This window comes from Pinus tabuliformis, chromosome 4_2 (genome assembly GCF_031772625.1).
Source record: "Pinus tabuliformis cultivar Carrire ecotype Pingquan chromosome 4_2, CPIR1, whole genome shotgun sequence".
Classification (NCBI taxonomy): Eukaryota; Viridiplantae; Streptophyta; class Pinopsida; order Pinales; family Pinaceae; genus Pinus; species Pinus tabuliformis.
In genome coordinates, this window is record NC_142304.1 from 132,775,279 (window position 1) to 132,792,678 (window position 17,400).

Here is a 17,400-nt window from a genome sequence, read left to right on the forward strand (position 1 = left end):
CTCCTTCACAATTGAAGGGATAGATTACATATTTAGAAATCAAATCCTATCCTAATCTGAACAATTTTAACTACTTGGCTTGATCTCATGCAGGGAGGATCAACTTGCCACCTATTCTCTCTTTTCCTTAGTATTTGGCAATAATATAACTACTTACATACTTTTCAATTTATATAATTAAGTAACCAATTATTCTTCCAAACTCTCTTTAGCCACAACATGTGACCACAGTATCACATTGCTGGCTAGGCCTAGATGCTCCTGCATCAGACTCCCAAGGTTAAAAATAATCATGATCTCCTGATCATGTGCTTCTGATTTGTGTCCTCTTGGATCCGATATTTTGTTTTGTAGTTTTTCCTTGGTTACTGCTATTGTTTGTGTCGTTCTCCAGGTCTCCATATTTTATGCTACATCGCCCCATTAGCTATGCTCTCACTGTCTACTGCTACACTTTTCATATATATTACTGCTCTTTGCTCATCATCACAATTTATGTCAGGCTTCCACACTTTAATTTGAAGTTTACCATTACCTTCACCTATACCATTCTTTCCATCCCATCTTCCTTTCTTATTTTATCCTCTATTTATTCTATCGGAATGTTGTTGTATGAGTCTCCACAACTCATCAATTTCTTTGTCCACTTCACTGCTTATATGATGAATACTATTCTCCAGCAAATGGATGTGTTATTGCATAAGAACATCATAATCCATGTGCCAATGCCTTCTCTATTGATCCTCTGCAATAATTCCAGTTCCTTCTTCTGGTTTCTCATTCATGGCTTCACCTATACATGGAATTCCACAAATTTCCTGAAAACTAAGAATTCTTCCTGCTTTCTTAGGTACTTGGAATACCTCTTCTTCCAGTAACTTAATTTTTGCACTCTTAAGGATCATGGCATCATATTTGTCTACTTCTGAAATGTCATCTTCAGCCTCTTCTTCATCAATAACTCCCTGTTGCACAATAGTAATCCTATTACTATCATCTCTTGAACTCATCTCTAGTTCAACAATTCCATATTGTAAATTCAACATCATTCCATCTTTCTGAGACATTCTGATCTCACCCTTCCTTACTTCGATCTGATCTTCAGAATCAACTCCTTGTTTCAAATTCACTTCACATTGTCTTGTTCCTGCATATAAATCTTCACCAGAATCAATAAATTCATTAAACACAAATGCTTTACCATGTTTCTTCATTATGCCAACATTTCTGACAACTTCTTTTCCATATTTGTCATCCATGACAACTTCATTCTCATTCAGTTCTAGTTGTGCAGTCTAATCACTTATTCCTTGGTTTTCTTGCCTCTTCTCCAAAAGACTTGACTTATGCCACAAATTTGTCATCTCATTTGGAATTTCTTCCAAGAGCTCTGCACGATCTTGACTAACTTCATTGTTTGCAACATCTATCTTTAGTCCTTCTTTACTCTGGCTTTCTTCAAGGTTAATAATCTTCAATAACTGTTTAATATCTACAAATTCTTCTATATCAACCTTCAGTAGTTGTTCACCTTTGGTTTCAGTCCTCAATAGTTGTCTAATATCTGCATAATTCACTATAGCTATGTTAACAACTGCTCTTTCCTCTGCATTACAAGATTATGTGAATTTCCTTCCTCTAACTTATGAAAAATCATATCTTTTCTTTTCCTTTCACTTATGACAACATTAAACAGTTGCCTTTCTTCAGTGTATCCCGCATTTAAACACAAAATACTACTTTCAAAACTATGAGACACCAAGGTCTCTTCAAATAATTTCATCATCAATTCTTCCAGTTGACTCCCACTCCCTGAATACACCATAAGATTCTCCATTTGGTTTGTATTAGCTTCATTAGCTTTCCTAAAAAAACTCTTTGTTCCATATTCATTTGAATGGATCTCTTCCTTTCCAAACACTTCTTTGATCTCAATAATTCCTTTGCCATCCTCCTTTTGACTTATCCTTTGGATGTCATCTGACTGGACATCTTCCTTCACTTGACTGTAACTTTTCTCCTTGTTCTTCATATGACTATGAGCAGTCATCTTTCCACCTGCTCTTATGATAGTTTCCAATCACTGCTTATTTTCCCTCAAGTTGACATAACCCGCAAACACACAACAATTTTCAGTTTTCAAAATACAAGATCCTTCGTCCTCTTTTGATGCTTCAAGCACCAATCTTCCATCATAGATCTTCTGGATTTCAGCAGATCCTCCTTGCTATGACTCCATTCCTTTAAGTCTCTTCTTCTCTAACAAATCAATATGAATTTGTTTAATTTCCCTGAACTCGTTCATCAACTTTCCATTCCACCTCTGTTGCAATAGTTTCCACTTGACCCATTTCTTCATTCTCCATCTGTATCTTTGTTCTTCATTTGTCTTTCTTTGTACTACTAGACTAATCTCTTGTTCTTCATTCTGTTGTTAGTTTCTATACTTCTAGAATCTAATGCCTTCCTTAAATTCATTCTCATGTTGTTTTTCATCTCTTTTAAATTGTTGGTTCCTTCCATCTTTATCCTGTTGGATTATTACTTCTGTCTCATTCATGTCTCTAAGGACATAACTACCTTGTTGTTCCTGATCTTTCATCTCACCTTCAAATAATCTCTGCTCAATTTCTCTGATTTCAGCATCATATTTATTAATGTTGTCTTCCATACCTATAGTCACATCACTAACTAAAGAGTCTAAACATTTACTTAACTCTATAAATGTTTGAGACATTTCATCCTTATCATGCATGGTAACCACAATCTCTTCTTTATCAGGTTATGAAAGCTTCATTTCTCCTTCAGGTTCCTTTGAGCAATATTTCCAAGAACTCTATTTCCATGTGAAATCTCTCCAGCAATTCATCACAACTTTCATTCTCAGCTTCATTCTTTTCCTGGAAATGCTCCTAAGTTATCCTATTTTCTACACTTTCATATTGCAAAGTTCTTTCATCAATTCCATTAGACAAATTCATTTGTTTACCTTCTTGGAATACTACTATGGCATTTTCATTAGAATTCTAGTCCATATCAACTTCATCTGACTGTCTTTCACCAAACAAAAATTTATCTATGAACTCTTTCTACTGGAATAAATTAGCACCTTCTTCCTCTAAAAGGCATTCTCCATCGTACTCCACCTCAATAGTTTCATTCCTGTTTGTGACAGTTTCACCAGACTATCCATCATCCTCTGCATATCCTACAAACATACACAAACTATGAGAATTAAAATCACAAGGCTTCATTGCCTCATCTACTTCCCTTGTCATCATCTCTTCTAATTATTCTAAACTATGCCAATAGTCCATGAGATATTTAGTTGATCTCCCATTATCCTCTTCACCCAACATTTCACCCTGTTTTGGTCTACAAAAGAAAACTTCCATTTCTGCCTCTACTTCTCTGAGGTTTTCCATCAACCAATTTACCTATCTTTGTTTCAGCCTTCTCTGCAACTTAGGCCACTTCACTGGCTTCCTCTTCAAGACCCAACCTTGTCTTTGGTTCTCCTCTAACAACATTACTAATGCATCGAATTCTTCTCTTATCTTAGCTATTTCCTTGTCAATCTCTGCTTGACTCATATGTTTCCTACAGATTGTTTGAGCACCCTTCTCCTTCATCTTGTAGCCTTCTTCTGAACCTTCCATATGACTTTCCATAGTCGTCTTCTCTTCTGTGTGAGCTCTACACTTGCAACCAATCAACTTCCTTCTAAGCTGATCTTCTCACCAAGCTTCTCCTCTGCCTGGTCTCCAATTCCTCTTTCTTTTGAACTTGCATTGAGCACTCTTGCTTTCTCTCTGGTTGCCACACTCACTACTCTTAAGGACTCCTCTATCCCTATCTATTCTAAGCCTCAGCTGGAATGAGGTTCTACTACAATCTCTAAGAACTTCCCAAAGTTCTTCCTACAGTCTTACTAGTGTAGTCCAATGCCAACTCTGCATTTATCCAACATGTTGTGAACCTTTGTACCATTTTAGTCATAATCTTCACAATCAAGGAATCATTCTGCTTTCAAACTCTTCCTCCTTCTCGTAGGAAATCTCTGTCCCTGCTCTGATGCCAAATGATGCCGATAAAACTCACACACAAGTGATAATCCCTTCATATACCAAACACCTATCAATACCCATGGTTGATGGCCCACACCTTCTATCGGAAGCATTATATATATGCTGTTTCATTAAAAACTAGGGCCACACAACTTTACCAAAATTACACAAAAACCATAGAAAACCTCACTCCGAACACTTTATCTGGATCTCAAATATTATAAACTCACATCTATAAACTTCATCGAGTCCGCCCTTATTACTTTTCCACAACGCGGCACTCCGATCTCTGAAACCTCCAATCACCAATCGTCGCTTTATCAGCTCATCGGTGATATCACTTATCGTCTCATCGGCTTATCGGAGTTCCACAGTCCACTGTCACTTTAACCTTCCAAAATGCGATCGTCGATCAAATCTTAACTATCAATCTGGTTCCTGAGCCGACGGCTGTACCTCTTCCCGATCAATAGACTTGCTCGATAGTCCTCCACTGTAGATCTGCACTTAATGGATCCGATGTTCCACAACGATTTCGGGTGGACAAGTAGCACGAAGAATACCCGCTCGATAAAGCAGTTTTCTCACTCCTTCCGAGTGCTATGTGTCACTCGGTTAGTGGAATTGGGTGCTCACCCCGAATTACCACTTTACACTTCTACCTCACCTGAAATACCACTTTTGTGTATAAATCCACCTTTCTTCATCAAAGTTCATCGATGCGATGGTTATGTTCTGCTCCACAGCGATTCCATCCGGGCCATTGATCTTCCAGATCTAATGGTTACTGTGTATTACTCCGTCGGTTCTCCCTTTGACTTGGTTTCATTTTCCTTTTAATGGATTTTGCGTTAAAACACATTCCCCTGCCATACTTAGTTAAACACGCACACTCCATATACATAACAATCATACATTTACTCAATGGATCACCATTGATCCTACAGTGATCGATGGTCGATCAACATGCCTACAAATGGAATTTTAGTCATCTACGCAAATAAATATAACAGAACTCGAAAATGCACAATACACAGTTCCACACTCAGAATCAACTCTCTATATATAAAAATACAAACACATAATTACATCTTGAGGCTCTCCATCCCTCTCTGGCCTAATTCTTCTAGTTAGAGCCTCTATTTCTAATATTCCCATGGGCTTACAATTCCATTGTGAATCCCCTCGAATCCTCTCTCTCCTCTTCCACAGAAAAGAAAGGGAAATACATATATGTCATATCTAACAATCTCCTTCACAATTGAAGAGATAGACTACATATTTAGAAATCAAATCCTATCCTAATCTAAACAATTTTAACTACTTGGCTTGATCTCCACGTGGGGAGGATCAACTTGTCACCTATTCTCTCTTTTCCTTAGTATTTGGCAATAATATAACTACTTACATACTTTGCAATTTATAGAAATTAAGTAACCAATTCTTCTTCCAAACTCTCCTTAGCCACAACATGTGACCACACTATCACATTGTTGGCTAGGCCTGGATGCTCCTACATCATATTGGATTAATGAATAGAAACTAAAATTCATCTTTCTTGCTTTCAAGTGATTTTCTGAATTTTTAGTTTTCTAACAATGAAATTAATGATGAATGAATTTGTAATGACGAACAGCAAGGATGGAATTAATTATGAATGAATTTATAATGAAGAACAGCAAGGACCACCTTAGTTAGGAGCCTCTTCCATTATTTGTTTATGCATCTTAAGCTATTCTCCATTAGTGGTTTTTTATTTCTGTTCATAAAGTAGTATTCTAGAAGAAGGACAAATCTGGTTCTCCTAATTTAGGAGCCACTTCTCCTACTTATTATATAATGAATTAGAAATTACTTAGTTGAATTTTATATTTGTCATATGCAGTTCTAATTAGTTTATAATTGCAATTCCTTCAATTTCCATAGAGGATAAAAAAAAAATATAAAAAATAAAAACACAAAAAAAATTAGTTTTTCTTTTAGTTATGTTTCTTTATGCCCAGAGATAGAGATCAGAAAGGTAGAATCATTAAGCAAAACCCCCCAAAAATTCAACCATCAGAACTAACTACACCGATTGATGGTAAACCAACTCTAGAGGAATTAGAAGAGAAACAATGAACAGGACAAAGGTTCACTTTAATTGAACAACAAACCTTCTTAGCCTTGGAAGTAAAAAGAAAAAAAACCCCAAAAGCAACATCAATTGTAGAAAAACAAAAGGAAACAAGGAAAATTGTTAAACAAATAGATCAACCCATTCTTGAACCAATAGATCAACCTATTTTTGAAAACAAACAACAACTCGAATCTCAAGTTGCTATAATGGTTGAAACTATGACGAAAGAAGGGTAAGGATCCACTATCCTCACTCCAAAACAAAGACTTCAATATTAAAAACAACAAAGAGAATGGAGAAGACAAAGAGAGGGAGAGGAAAGAAGAGAATATGAAAGAAAAAGAGAAGAGGAAAGAAAAACATAGTATGATAACAAAAGACTAAATGATAATGAACAAGAAAATACTGATGATCAGGAAGCTACTTTTGGCTTTCCAATATTAGATACAAGTGAAATATTAGGAGAAGAAGTGAAAATGAAAAACATTCCACCTTCTGTATTGCCCAACTTTTATGGAATGTCAACAGAAGATATTGACTCATTTATGTTTGAATTTGATATCTTCTGTAGAACTTATGGATACATAGGTGGAACACACAAGCTTCGCCTCTTTCCTGCTACTTTGAAAGCAGCAGCATTAAAATGGATTATGGTTTTAGGAGAATGTACAATCACTTCTTGGGATGACATGAAGAAAATATTCCTTAAAAAGTATCAAGCTTATTGTAGGCCTAGGGACTCGAAAGAGGATGTTTTTAGAATGACACAACAAGAGGATGAATGTTTATAAGAGTATTTGGAAATATTTTCTTACAATCTTCAAAAATCTTAACAACACTCTCTGAACCTTGATACCATCCGTACAATATTTCTTAAAAGGTATAAGAGATGAATATCTTGACATTTTGAATGTAATGGGCAAAGGTGATATTTCAAACTTTCCATTTAATGAAATTGCAGAACTATGTCAAAAATATTCTAGAGGAAGATCAAAAACTGGAAGGCGAGATATTAGTTCAAAAGCTTCGAGATCAGCAGGAGGAGGGGTAACAAGAGCAGAGATAGGTAGCTTGGTGGAAAACTTCAAAACTAAGCTTCTAAGAAAATTAGGGACAGAAGTAGATGTTTTTAAAGATAACAAAAAGAAAGAAGAACAAGAGAAAATTTTAGTAATATTTTTTCCCAAATGTAGGAAGAAACACCCATTAAGAGAATGTCCTTTGGATAGTATTCAGGTATCTGGCCTTTTCACATAAAACCATTCAATAGAAAATTGTCTAAAGTTGAAATACTTGCAAATGAATCCGATGGAAGAAGTACAAGGGGCAGATGGCCTTTACTATGTGGCACCAAGAAGACCTTGGTAGCCAAGGATTCCTTAGCAATTCCCTCAGAAAAACTATCAGTATCCTCCTCAAAGTTCATGGAATACCCCAATGTCATGGCAAGCTTGGCCTCCACAACAATATCAAAACCAACCTGCACAAGGTTCGACAGGATATAGTTATGGAAACTAGCCACCTCAACAAATGTATCCTCAACAATACCAACAGTAATACTAACAACAATATCAATAGCCATTTCCATACCAACAGTTCCAATAATATCCACAGCCCATGCCATTTCCACAATAAAATCTTGCACCATTACTAACTCAACCGCAGCAGCTTCAGCTACCTTCGAACTAGCCTAGACCAACTCAACTACCAACTCAGCTAGTAGAAAATTTTAGTAACAAAATGGATAAACCTGCATACAATATGGAAGAAATAACATATTTTACAACATACTCAATTCTTCCCATAAATGATGTCCATTTAAGGTCTGGGAAAGTATTGCATAAAACTTCTTTTCCGATCATATAAGAACCAACTGAACAAGGAGAACAATCTAAAACATCACATTCAGAAAATCAAAGTCGGAAAGGAAAAATTGTAATAACTCAAACACCACCCTATCCAGAGAGGTTAATAGAGCAGAAAATTCAAATGTCTCTTCCTGAATTTGATATTATTGGATGAATTGAAAAATACTTATGTCAAAATTCCTTTGTTGTGGGCAATAAAAGAAATTCCAATTTATGCTAAAACAATAAAGGAGTTATGCATCAAGAAAACTAGTAAAAAGAAAAATTATCCTACTATAATCCAAGTCATCGGAAAACTAGCTAGCCTCATGTCTACAAATACAACAATCGAAAAATATATCGACCCTGGTATCCCTATGGTTACTATTTCAATTAATAATTTTTTAGTTCCAAATACTTTAATAGATTTGGGAGCAGCTATAAATGTTATGGCTATAGCGACTATGAAACATTTAAACTTAAACAACATTAGATCTACTACTATCATTTTAGAGTTAGCAGATGGATCTAAAATTGTACCAGAAAGAATATTAGAAGATATCATTGTCTCTCTGGATTCATGGGAGTATCCTATAGACTTCCTCATTTTGCAGCCAAAAACAAACTTAGGAGGACATCTTCTAATTTTAGGCAGACATGGTTAGCCACCACAGATGCCTTTATTGGATGCAGATCGGGAAGTATGATTATTGCACATGGGGATGAAAGAAAGCACATCACACTTTATTCTCTAGCACAAGAACCTTCTTTATTATCATGGCTTGAAGGACAAGAACAACAGCAAACTAAATCAATTCTTAGTATTAACCAAGTCTTTGACCTTAGAGAAGAAGAAGAGAATGAAGATTTATTAGATCTTTTCATCTCAGAACCAGATATTTCAGAGTAGCTTAGAATAATTCAGTATGAAGCTAAAAATAATCTTTTGAATCATTGTTTTCAAGAAACCTGCACAATACAATCATCGAAAGATTCATTAGAAATATTGTTCTTGTTAACTCAATTACGAATTGAAAAAGTAAAATCATTGAAATTTATCCTGGAAAGAATTTGAATATTGGTAATAACTTACAATCGTCACAATAACAAGAGGTAATAGCATTGTTAAAGAAATATTCAAAAGACTTTGCCTGAGATTATATAGACATGCAAGGGATTCATCCCAACACATGTATCCACCACATCTATACTGATGATCATATCAAACTAGTAAGGCAGCCTCAAAGGAGAATGAACCCCATGATGAAGGAAATAGTGAACGAAGAATTACAGAAACTATTACAAGTTGGATTCATCTATCCTATTTCTAATAGTCAATGGGTTTCTCCCTTAGTAATAGTGCCAAAGAAAAATGGGAAGTGGAGGATATGTGTAGATTACGGGGAATGAGCAAAGCCACATTAAAAGATCATTTCTCGCTACCATTTATTGATCAGGTACTAGATTCATTACCTGGGAAGAACTTATTTTCTTTTCTAGATGGATTTAGTGGGTATAATCAAATTAGGATAGCATTGGAAGACCAGGAAAAAACAACATTTACTTGCCCATAGGGAACATATCCATACAATTTTTTGCATTTTGGGTTGTGTAATGCACCTGCTACTTTCCAAAGAGAAGTCCTTGCAATATTTGTTGATCTGATCCATGAATGTGTAGAAGTCTATATGGACGATTTGACCATATATGGAAACACACTTGATGATTGTTTGAAAAATCTTGAAAAAGTTTTGAAAAGATGCATAGAGACAAATCTATCCCTAAGTAATGAAAAATGCTACATGATGTTAACAAAAGGGATAGTGTTGGGGCACCATATTTCCTCATCGGGAATTAAGGTGGACCCAACAAAAATACAATTCATTGTGAATTTAACACCACCTACAACTCAAAATGAAGCAATAATTTTCTTGGGTTATGGAGGCTACTATAGGAAATTTATTGAAAATTCCAGTAAAATAGCTCTGCCTCTATTCAAGTTACTTCCAAAAGATGTTGAATTCCAATGGAAGAACCATTGTCAAAATGCATTTCATTTATTGAAAGAAAAATTATCAGTTGCCCCCATTCTTCGAGGACCAAATTGGTATTTTCCATTTCATATCTCCATTGATTCATCTGATACAACCATAGGTGCATCACTTGGACAGAAAGAAAACCAATTAAATTATGTTATATATTTCATAACTAAAAACTTAACACCAACAGAATTGAACTACACAATTACAGAAAAAGAGATGTTAGCTATAGTACATGCAGCAAATAAATTCAGACATTACATAATAGTCTATCAAGTATTCATTCACACAGACCATTCATCCATCAGATACTTAATGAATAAATCAACCACAAATGGCAGAATTACAAGATGGATATTGTTAATGCAGGAATTTAACATTACAATTCAAGATCGAAAAGGTAAAAAAAATCAAGTAGTTGATTTTCTTTCAAGGCTTCATACACCTGCTGATCTAAATCCTATTTCAAATAATTTCCCAGATGAAAATCTATTTGCAATAACTGCCAAAACACCATGGTTTGCAGATATAGAAAACTATTTATCTTCTGGAAAATTACGATCCCACTTCACAAAGAAATAGAAAAGAAAAATAATTAGAGAAAGTGCTAGATATAGCTGGCTTAATGGTGATCTCTTTTATACTAGTTTTGATATGATAATAAGAAAATGTGTTAGAGAAGATGAAATCTTAGAAATTTTGAAAGCATGTCATGACAAGCCATGTGGTGGTCATTTTGCAGACAATTGAACATCTTACATGGTGCTGAAACTTGGCTACTACTAGCCAATAATCTTCAAGGATTCCAAAGACTATGTCAAAAGGTGTGATAGTTACCAAAGAGTAGGAAGGCCAATAACATCAGATGAAATGCCACTTAAGCCAAAAGTACTCATAGATCCATTTGAGAAATGGGATCTATACTTTGTGGGACCAATTAACCCACCTTCAAATAGGAAGAGGTACATCTTGGTATGTACTAATTATGTTACTAAGTGCATTGAGGCAAAGGTGGTAGCAAGAGAAACAGAAGACACAGTAGTCGCATTCCTCTTCAAGGAAATCTTTGTCAGATTTGGAGTACTGATACGAATTGTAACTAACCAAGGCACACAATTCGCTTCCAAACTTGTTCATGACCTTACGGATAAGTACAAGATCAAACATAGAAAATAAACTCTGTACCATCCTCAAGAAAATGGACAAGTAGAGTGAACAAACAAAATTCTTGGAGAATATCATGACAGAAAACTATAAAAATGAACAGAAAGGACTGATTAGAGAAATTGAGGGATGCACTATAGGCATACAAGATAACATGTAAGAACACAACTGGGTTCAGTCCATATCAGTTAGTGTATAGAAAAGAAGTCATGTTACCCATAAAATTTCAAATACACACTTTCAAATTAGCAGCAAAGTTGGGAATGGAATTATCTGAAGCACAGCAATAGTAAGTAATGGAATTAAATCAACTGGATGAAATAAGACAACAAGCAGTGGAGCACACATCTCTTGTGCAACATCAAAGGACAAAATGGCATGATCGATTCATTAAGAACAAAACTTTCAATAAAGGAGACGGGGCATTATTTTTTGACTCCAAGTTTAAATATTTCAAGGCAAAGTTTACAACTCATTAGCTAGGGCCATATGAGATAGAAGAGATCTTTGATAATGGATCTATTAAAATAAAAACAATTGATAAATCATCTATTTCATTTGTAGTTAATGAACATAGGCTTAAAGTCTACAATAAGCCTATAAATAAAGAAGATTTCATAAAAAGAATTTCAACAAATACTAATCTGGAAATAATGGAACAACATAGCAATATGCCTTCCATTATTCCAGAAGAATAAATAAAATAATAATAATATTAATAAAAAAAATAATAAGTTTGCTTGTGAAAACCCAGGAAACTGGCACAAAGCAAACTTGAATTCATAGAGGAAAACCAACTAATTTGGAATGTATGAATTCTCTATTTTGTTTTAATCTTACATCAGTTTGATTTTGTAGAATTAATCCTCCAAACATACCAAGACTTGAGGACAAGTCTTCACATAAGCAAGGGGGAAGTTACAAAAGGAGCTTGAATTATAGTTGAAAGTTTGAATAGCCAAATTGCAAAAGGAACTTGAATTGCATGTCAAAAGGGTGTTACACAACATTTTGTCACTTTCCCTGTACTCCCCATTCCATTATCCTAGAGGACCTCTATAGTGAACTCTACATGCTTTCCCATCATGAAGAAACTCTCATTGTGTCCCTCTTCATGAGTAGAACAATTCCCTTTTGCATCATTTCCCAAAAATTTTCCGTTTTTTCCAGTTTACAAGACCGACGCTAATGACCCATGTCCTTCTCGCGCTGATATGTAGGGACTAACATTGTCCCTCATGCTAACCAAAGCGACTGAGACTTCTTTCAGTTGCACCGATCCTCTTTTGAAAAGTTTTTTAAATAAGGAGCCAAAGCTTCCAGCTCTAGAAGCTTCGTAATGGAAGTGTGGTAAATGGTTGCACCGAGGATGTCAGTTTGGGCTCCTTTCCCCTATAAGGATGGAACTACCTCAAGAGATAAGACCTTCTCCCATTAGAATAGGAACCATCTCCCATCCATTCATTCTATACAAACCTCTCTTTTCCCAAGCACAAGCTAGTGTTAGTGTTAATGTTGGTGTGCTAGTGCTAATTAAGTTTGGAGTAATCAGCAAGTTATTCATAGTTGTAACTCTCTAGTTGTGTGTGAGGGAGAAGTGTGAATTTGTTTTACTGTGAAGACTAAAGGGAAGAGCCTTAAAACTATCATTGTTGAGGTGACCATGGAATGCTAATGGAAGTGTGTGGGAACCTGGATTTGTCAGAAGAGAACAGCAACGTCAATACAATGGTTGTAACCTCTTCTTGATTTAATATATATGCAACTATCGATTGATTTCCTACATAATGTGTCATCTCACATGTTTATGGCTTAATGTTTCTTGACTTATTAAGTAGGTTGAATTACAATTTGTCTATTATCACGGTTGTTGTTTGTTTTTGTTTACTTGTTTCAGGTGTTCGAAGAAGGAAACGGGAGATAGTTGGAGAAAGCAAGCAAAGTCATCACCAAATGAGATAAGCGTATGAAGAGGTAGGCCCTATTAATTGGTTCTAACCTAAGGAAATCTTCCATAGAATGTCTTCTTCGTGGCTAGACCCATTATCGCGTTAGAGGAATTGTTTGTGTCTGCACTTAGAATTTTACTTTACCACAAATTGGCAACCATACTGGGGAACCAATGCTTATGTTTGTTTTCTTGGGATTTCATGGTTTTGTGTGAACTTTTCTAGTTTCACCATTTCCCTTTAGTTCTGTCTGCTTTGCTTTGCTTACTACTATGGGTTTGAAATTCATAGTAGCAAGTTTGGTCCCAACTTTTGAAAAATTTTATTTTTTTCTTTGCATCCTCTCTCAACGTGCTTATTTTGCTAACAGTTGCATCGATCAGCGCAATATGCTGAGAAAAAGTCGCACTAACCCCTTTCTGCCACTTTTTTTCAGTTAGCCAGTCATGCCAATGACTGTAAGTGAAGATTAGGGTTCACCCCAGGTCTTGGCTAGTGTGTCTTGCTCTCATGATTTTTGCATTGTAATTTGTTTAAACCATTTTCTCCCCAACTAGGAAGATGCTTTTCATTTGGTTTATTTTCTTGTTGATTTGCCTTCTTTTCACTTGATTTCTTGGGTCATTGGATGGTTTGTGGTCCTAGGGTGTCTAGGTTGTCATCCATTCAGCTGATTGTGAACTCAGTGAGTCAAGTTGTTGGTGTATTTACTCCTTTCATTTTGTTTATGGTTCTTCTACGGCTTTGACCTCCATTACACAAGTTTGAAAAGTTTTGATTGCTTGTCTAAACATCTCTTTTTCGGCATCGATCATATTGCTTGCCTTGTTTTTGGTAAAGTCATTGCGTCATTAGTTTGAAAGAGATTCTCTTTTCGTGTTTTTCATTTGCTTGAGAATCAATTGTCTCAAAACTTTTCATTGGGATGTTTTATGAGAAATTCATTTTTTCATTTCATGAAAAGTACAAAATTCTAGTTTGTTGCATCTATATGTTACGGTAGTTAGCATCATTGAAGACTAGGATTGCATTGGCATTTGAAAAGAAAAAGAATTCTCTTTACTTTTGAAAGGAATGTTCAAGTGTACTTGTTAGGAAATTAGGAATTGGAATGTATTTTCATTAATTTATTTTCTCGAAAAAGTGAAGTAGCAAAAAATCATTTTTCTTTCAATTTCTTGGTTGTTTGCATTTGTGTGTGTTTTCTACCCTCTCTAGTGTATACAATTCATCGAATTGAAAGGGTCTTGTCTCATTTAGCTGCATTTGGGGCTTTTCGAGTCACATCGCTAACACCTAAAAACTGAGACATAATTCAAGATAAACTTTAAAATGAACTCAATTAACCTAAGGTTCATTTGAAACCTAACGATCACATCTAGAAGGTCTAGGCTAGAGACGCGTTTTGGTGTCTTTAAACCTAGTAGTTGTGATTAGCTTCGGCACAAGACATTGCTAGTATGAACTTGTGCTCCCCATACCGTCGAGTATATAATGGGAGACCCCTCTAAGCTACAACCCTTTATCCATAGGAAGCCGAGTCTGCCACCTTGCAAATGTGATACATAGAACACAACATTCAGGGAGATTGCCTGCCCATACTTCTCGGTTCAGTGGGAGGTATTATGAAGTTCATGATTTCCTGGTAATCCTTTTTACCCATATCATCCAGAGTAGTCATTTGATCTTCTCGACTCATTAAACTTAAAATATCATTCGAGCACTTGTCCTTTCGATCTCGTTTCTAATCAAAAGTGATATAGTCATCTTTGCTTCTTTCTTGACTCTTAAAACATGAAAGAGCACCAGTTTATTTATGCGTCTTAAAAAATTGTTGCCCATGATCTTATAGCACCCTGTTAGTCTTATCTAGACAAAATCGTGAGTTTTCCCTAAAGTACATTCTAAAGCCTTGAAATTTATCTCTCTTTTCCTATTAACTAAGACAAGGTCATCATGGTTGAACCATTTGGTTCACCTAGTTCCTCTTCCTCTCCTCTGTCTGAAAGATTATCTAAGGAGCTTTTTCCTGAATTACCAGAGTCACTCGAGGACCAAGGCATTGAACTTGGAATCATTTTGAGCATTCAAACTTTTTCATCTCGTCCTCCGCCTACTTCAAATACTAGTTCACCTACTAATATTGGCCCGGAATCTCTAGACAATCCCATCCAGACTCCTGAGAGTCCATTGACTACTGACGGTCAGCTTGGACTAGTTATATATCCTCTAAATAATTTATTCGACCCTATTGTGATATCATAGCAGCATCCGTACAGTCTATATGATCAGACAGGTGTTCCTTTGGAATTATCCCCTCGTACATCTTCGTCGTTTGTCGTCATTTGTTCCTAGCTATGGAACCCGAAGGCGACGCTCCAGTTACTTCTCTGAATCAATTAGAAGTTTATACTCCCCACATTGTTGAAGAGGAACAACATCAATTTCCTCTTGGAGGTGTCCCCTATACAGAGAGTGTTGCCACCAGTGTGTATCGGGATTTTCCACCTAATTATGTGACTTTAGCACAATTGCTCTTAGGTACACCTAGTGCCTCATCACTTTATCACAACCCTATCTCATTGTCTGGTGCCATGCCTACTACAGGTCCGTTCATTGCGAACTCGACCTCCCAATAGGTTGTAGCCTCAGTCTCGGTGAAACCCACCATTCTGAACCCTCTTGTCTCATCCATCCCAGTCACCCGTCCGGTTCAACCAACAGTCTCGAAGCATGTTACTGTTAGTTCTTCGATCCCTCGAGTAAGTGGACAAGTTGTGCCACCACCTAGGGGGTGGAATCTAAGTGTTTCTATGATGCGAGGCACCACCAATGTGAGTGGCTCACAAGCTCACATGGTTGGTGTTAGCTCTGCTACACGCTTGTACATTTTGAGGGTCAAATGCAGGGCTGGCCATGCTACTACTGTGCAAAGAGAACTTGTATCAGTCATCCTCCTCGCTCCCCTCACTCCGCTCACACCCCCATTACTCCCACCATCTTTGTCTTCCTCCAAAGCTCGACTTAAGCCCTTGCTTCCTCAAGCCCAAGTGCTAAAACCTAAGCCCCATGCAATTGTGATCACATGACGAAGCACTTTTGCAAGCCCTTTTCCACGTCACATCCAACGAAAACATGTGCATTTAACCCCGTCGTCCAATCTTCTACCGTGCGATCCAACGGTTTTCTCTTTCCCCGCACCCGCAAGCTGCCCGAGTGATAACGCATGATCAAAGCAGTTTATACCCTGTCCCATCTGCCACACGTCGCCTGATAACTCGCATAACTCGCCCTTGTATGATTACCACTCACTGACCAAAAGCGGTGCGATACATACCGCTTACTGCTCATTTTACCGTCCCCACTCATTATCTTCCATGCTACTCTTCCACCCGATGGCCGTTGGATCTATCTACCCACGGTCCGACGGCTCACATTTGTTTGATCCTGTTTCTGCTCGACTCCTCCCAATACTCTGTGTCAAGCGCTCTCTGTCGTCCATCCATGCGATCCGACGACCAATCTTCCTTCTTCATTCGTCCATATTGTCCATGACCATAGCCTTTTCATGCTGCCAAAGGACGAAGGTAACCTATTTGCCTATACCTGGTGCATTTCCTCCCCAACAACCACATTCAAGAGATATAATGGCCAAGAAGAAAAAAGGACATGCCTCGAGCAGATCAGAGCATTTATCAGTTATGGAACTTCTTCCAAATAACACTCCACCTGCTCGAGAAGTACAGCAGAGTATCTGAAAAGATCAATTTAGTTCATTAAAGCAAGCAGATTTTAGTAGAGACTCTTTCAGAGAATTAAGGTGGTTGTTGGTCAATTATGACCCCTCCACGCATATAACAGCAACATATCTTTGTAATCAAACTCTACATATACCTAAAACACAGATGTAATCAGGGTTGATGGTTGTTGTTTTGATGTAAGGTTCAACTTATAGAGACTGTAACTACTTTGATACTTACAGCGTCTGGTCTTCATTTTCAGCTAATACAAGCTTCTTTTGTTGTTAATTGCTCACTTTCCATTTCTGCTCTGTTCTAGGCTGTGCCTGTTATGCTTTTGTTCATGTGCTCTTAATATTTAGCATTACAGGGGCTGTCATCCCACCTTTGTGTTGGAGTCTAATATGTATCATTGAATGTGTCATGCAGGTTTCTATTTACTTAGTGCCAGAGAGTTGTCATCCTGTCTGTGCAT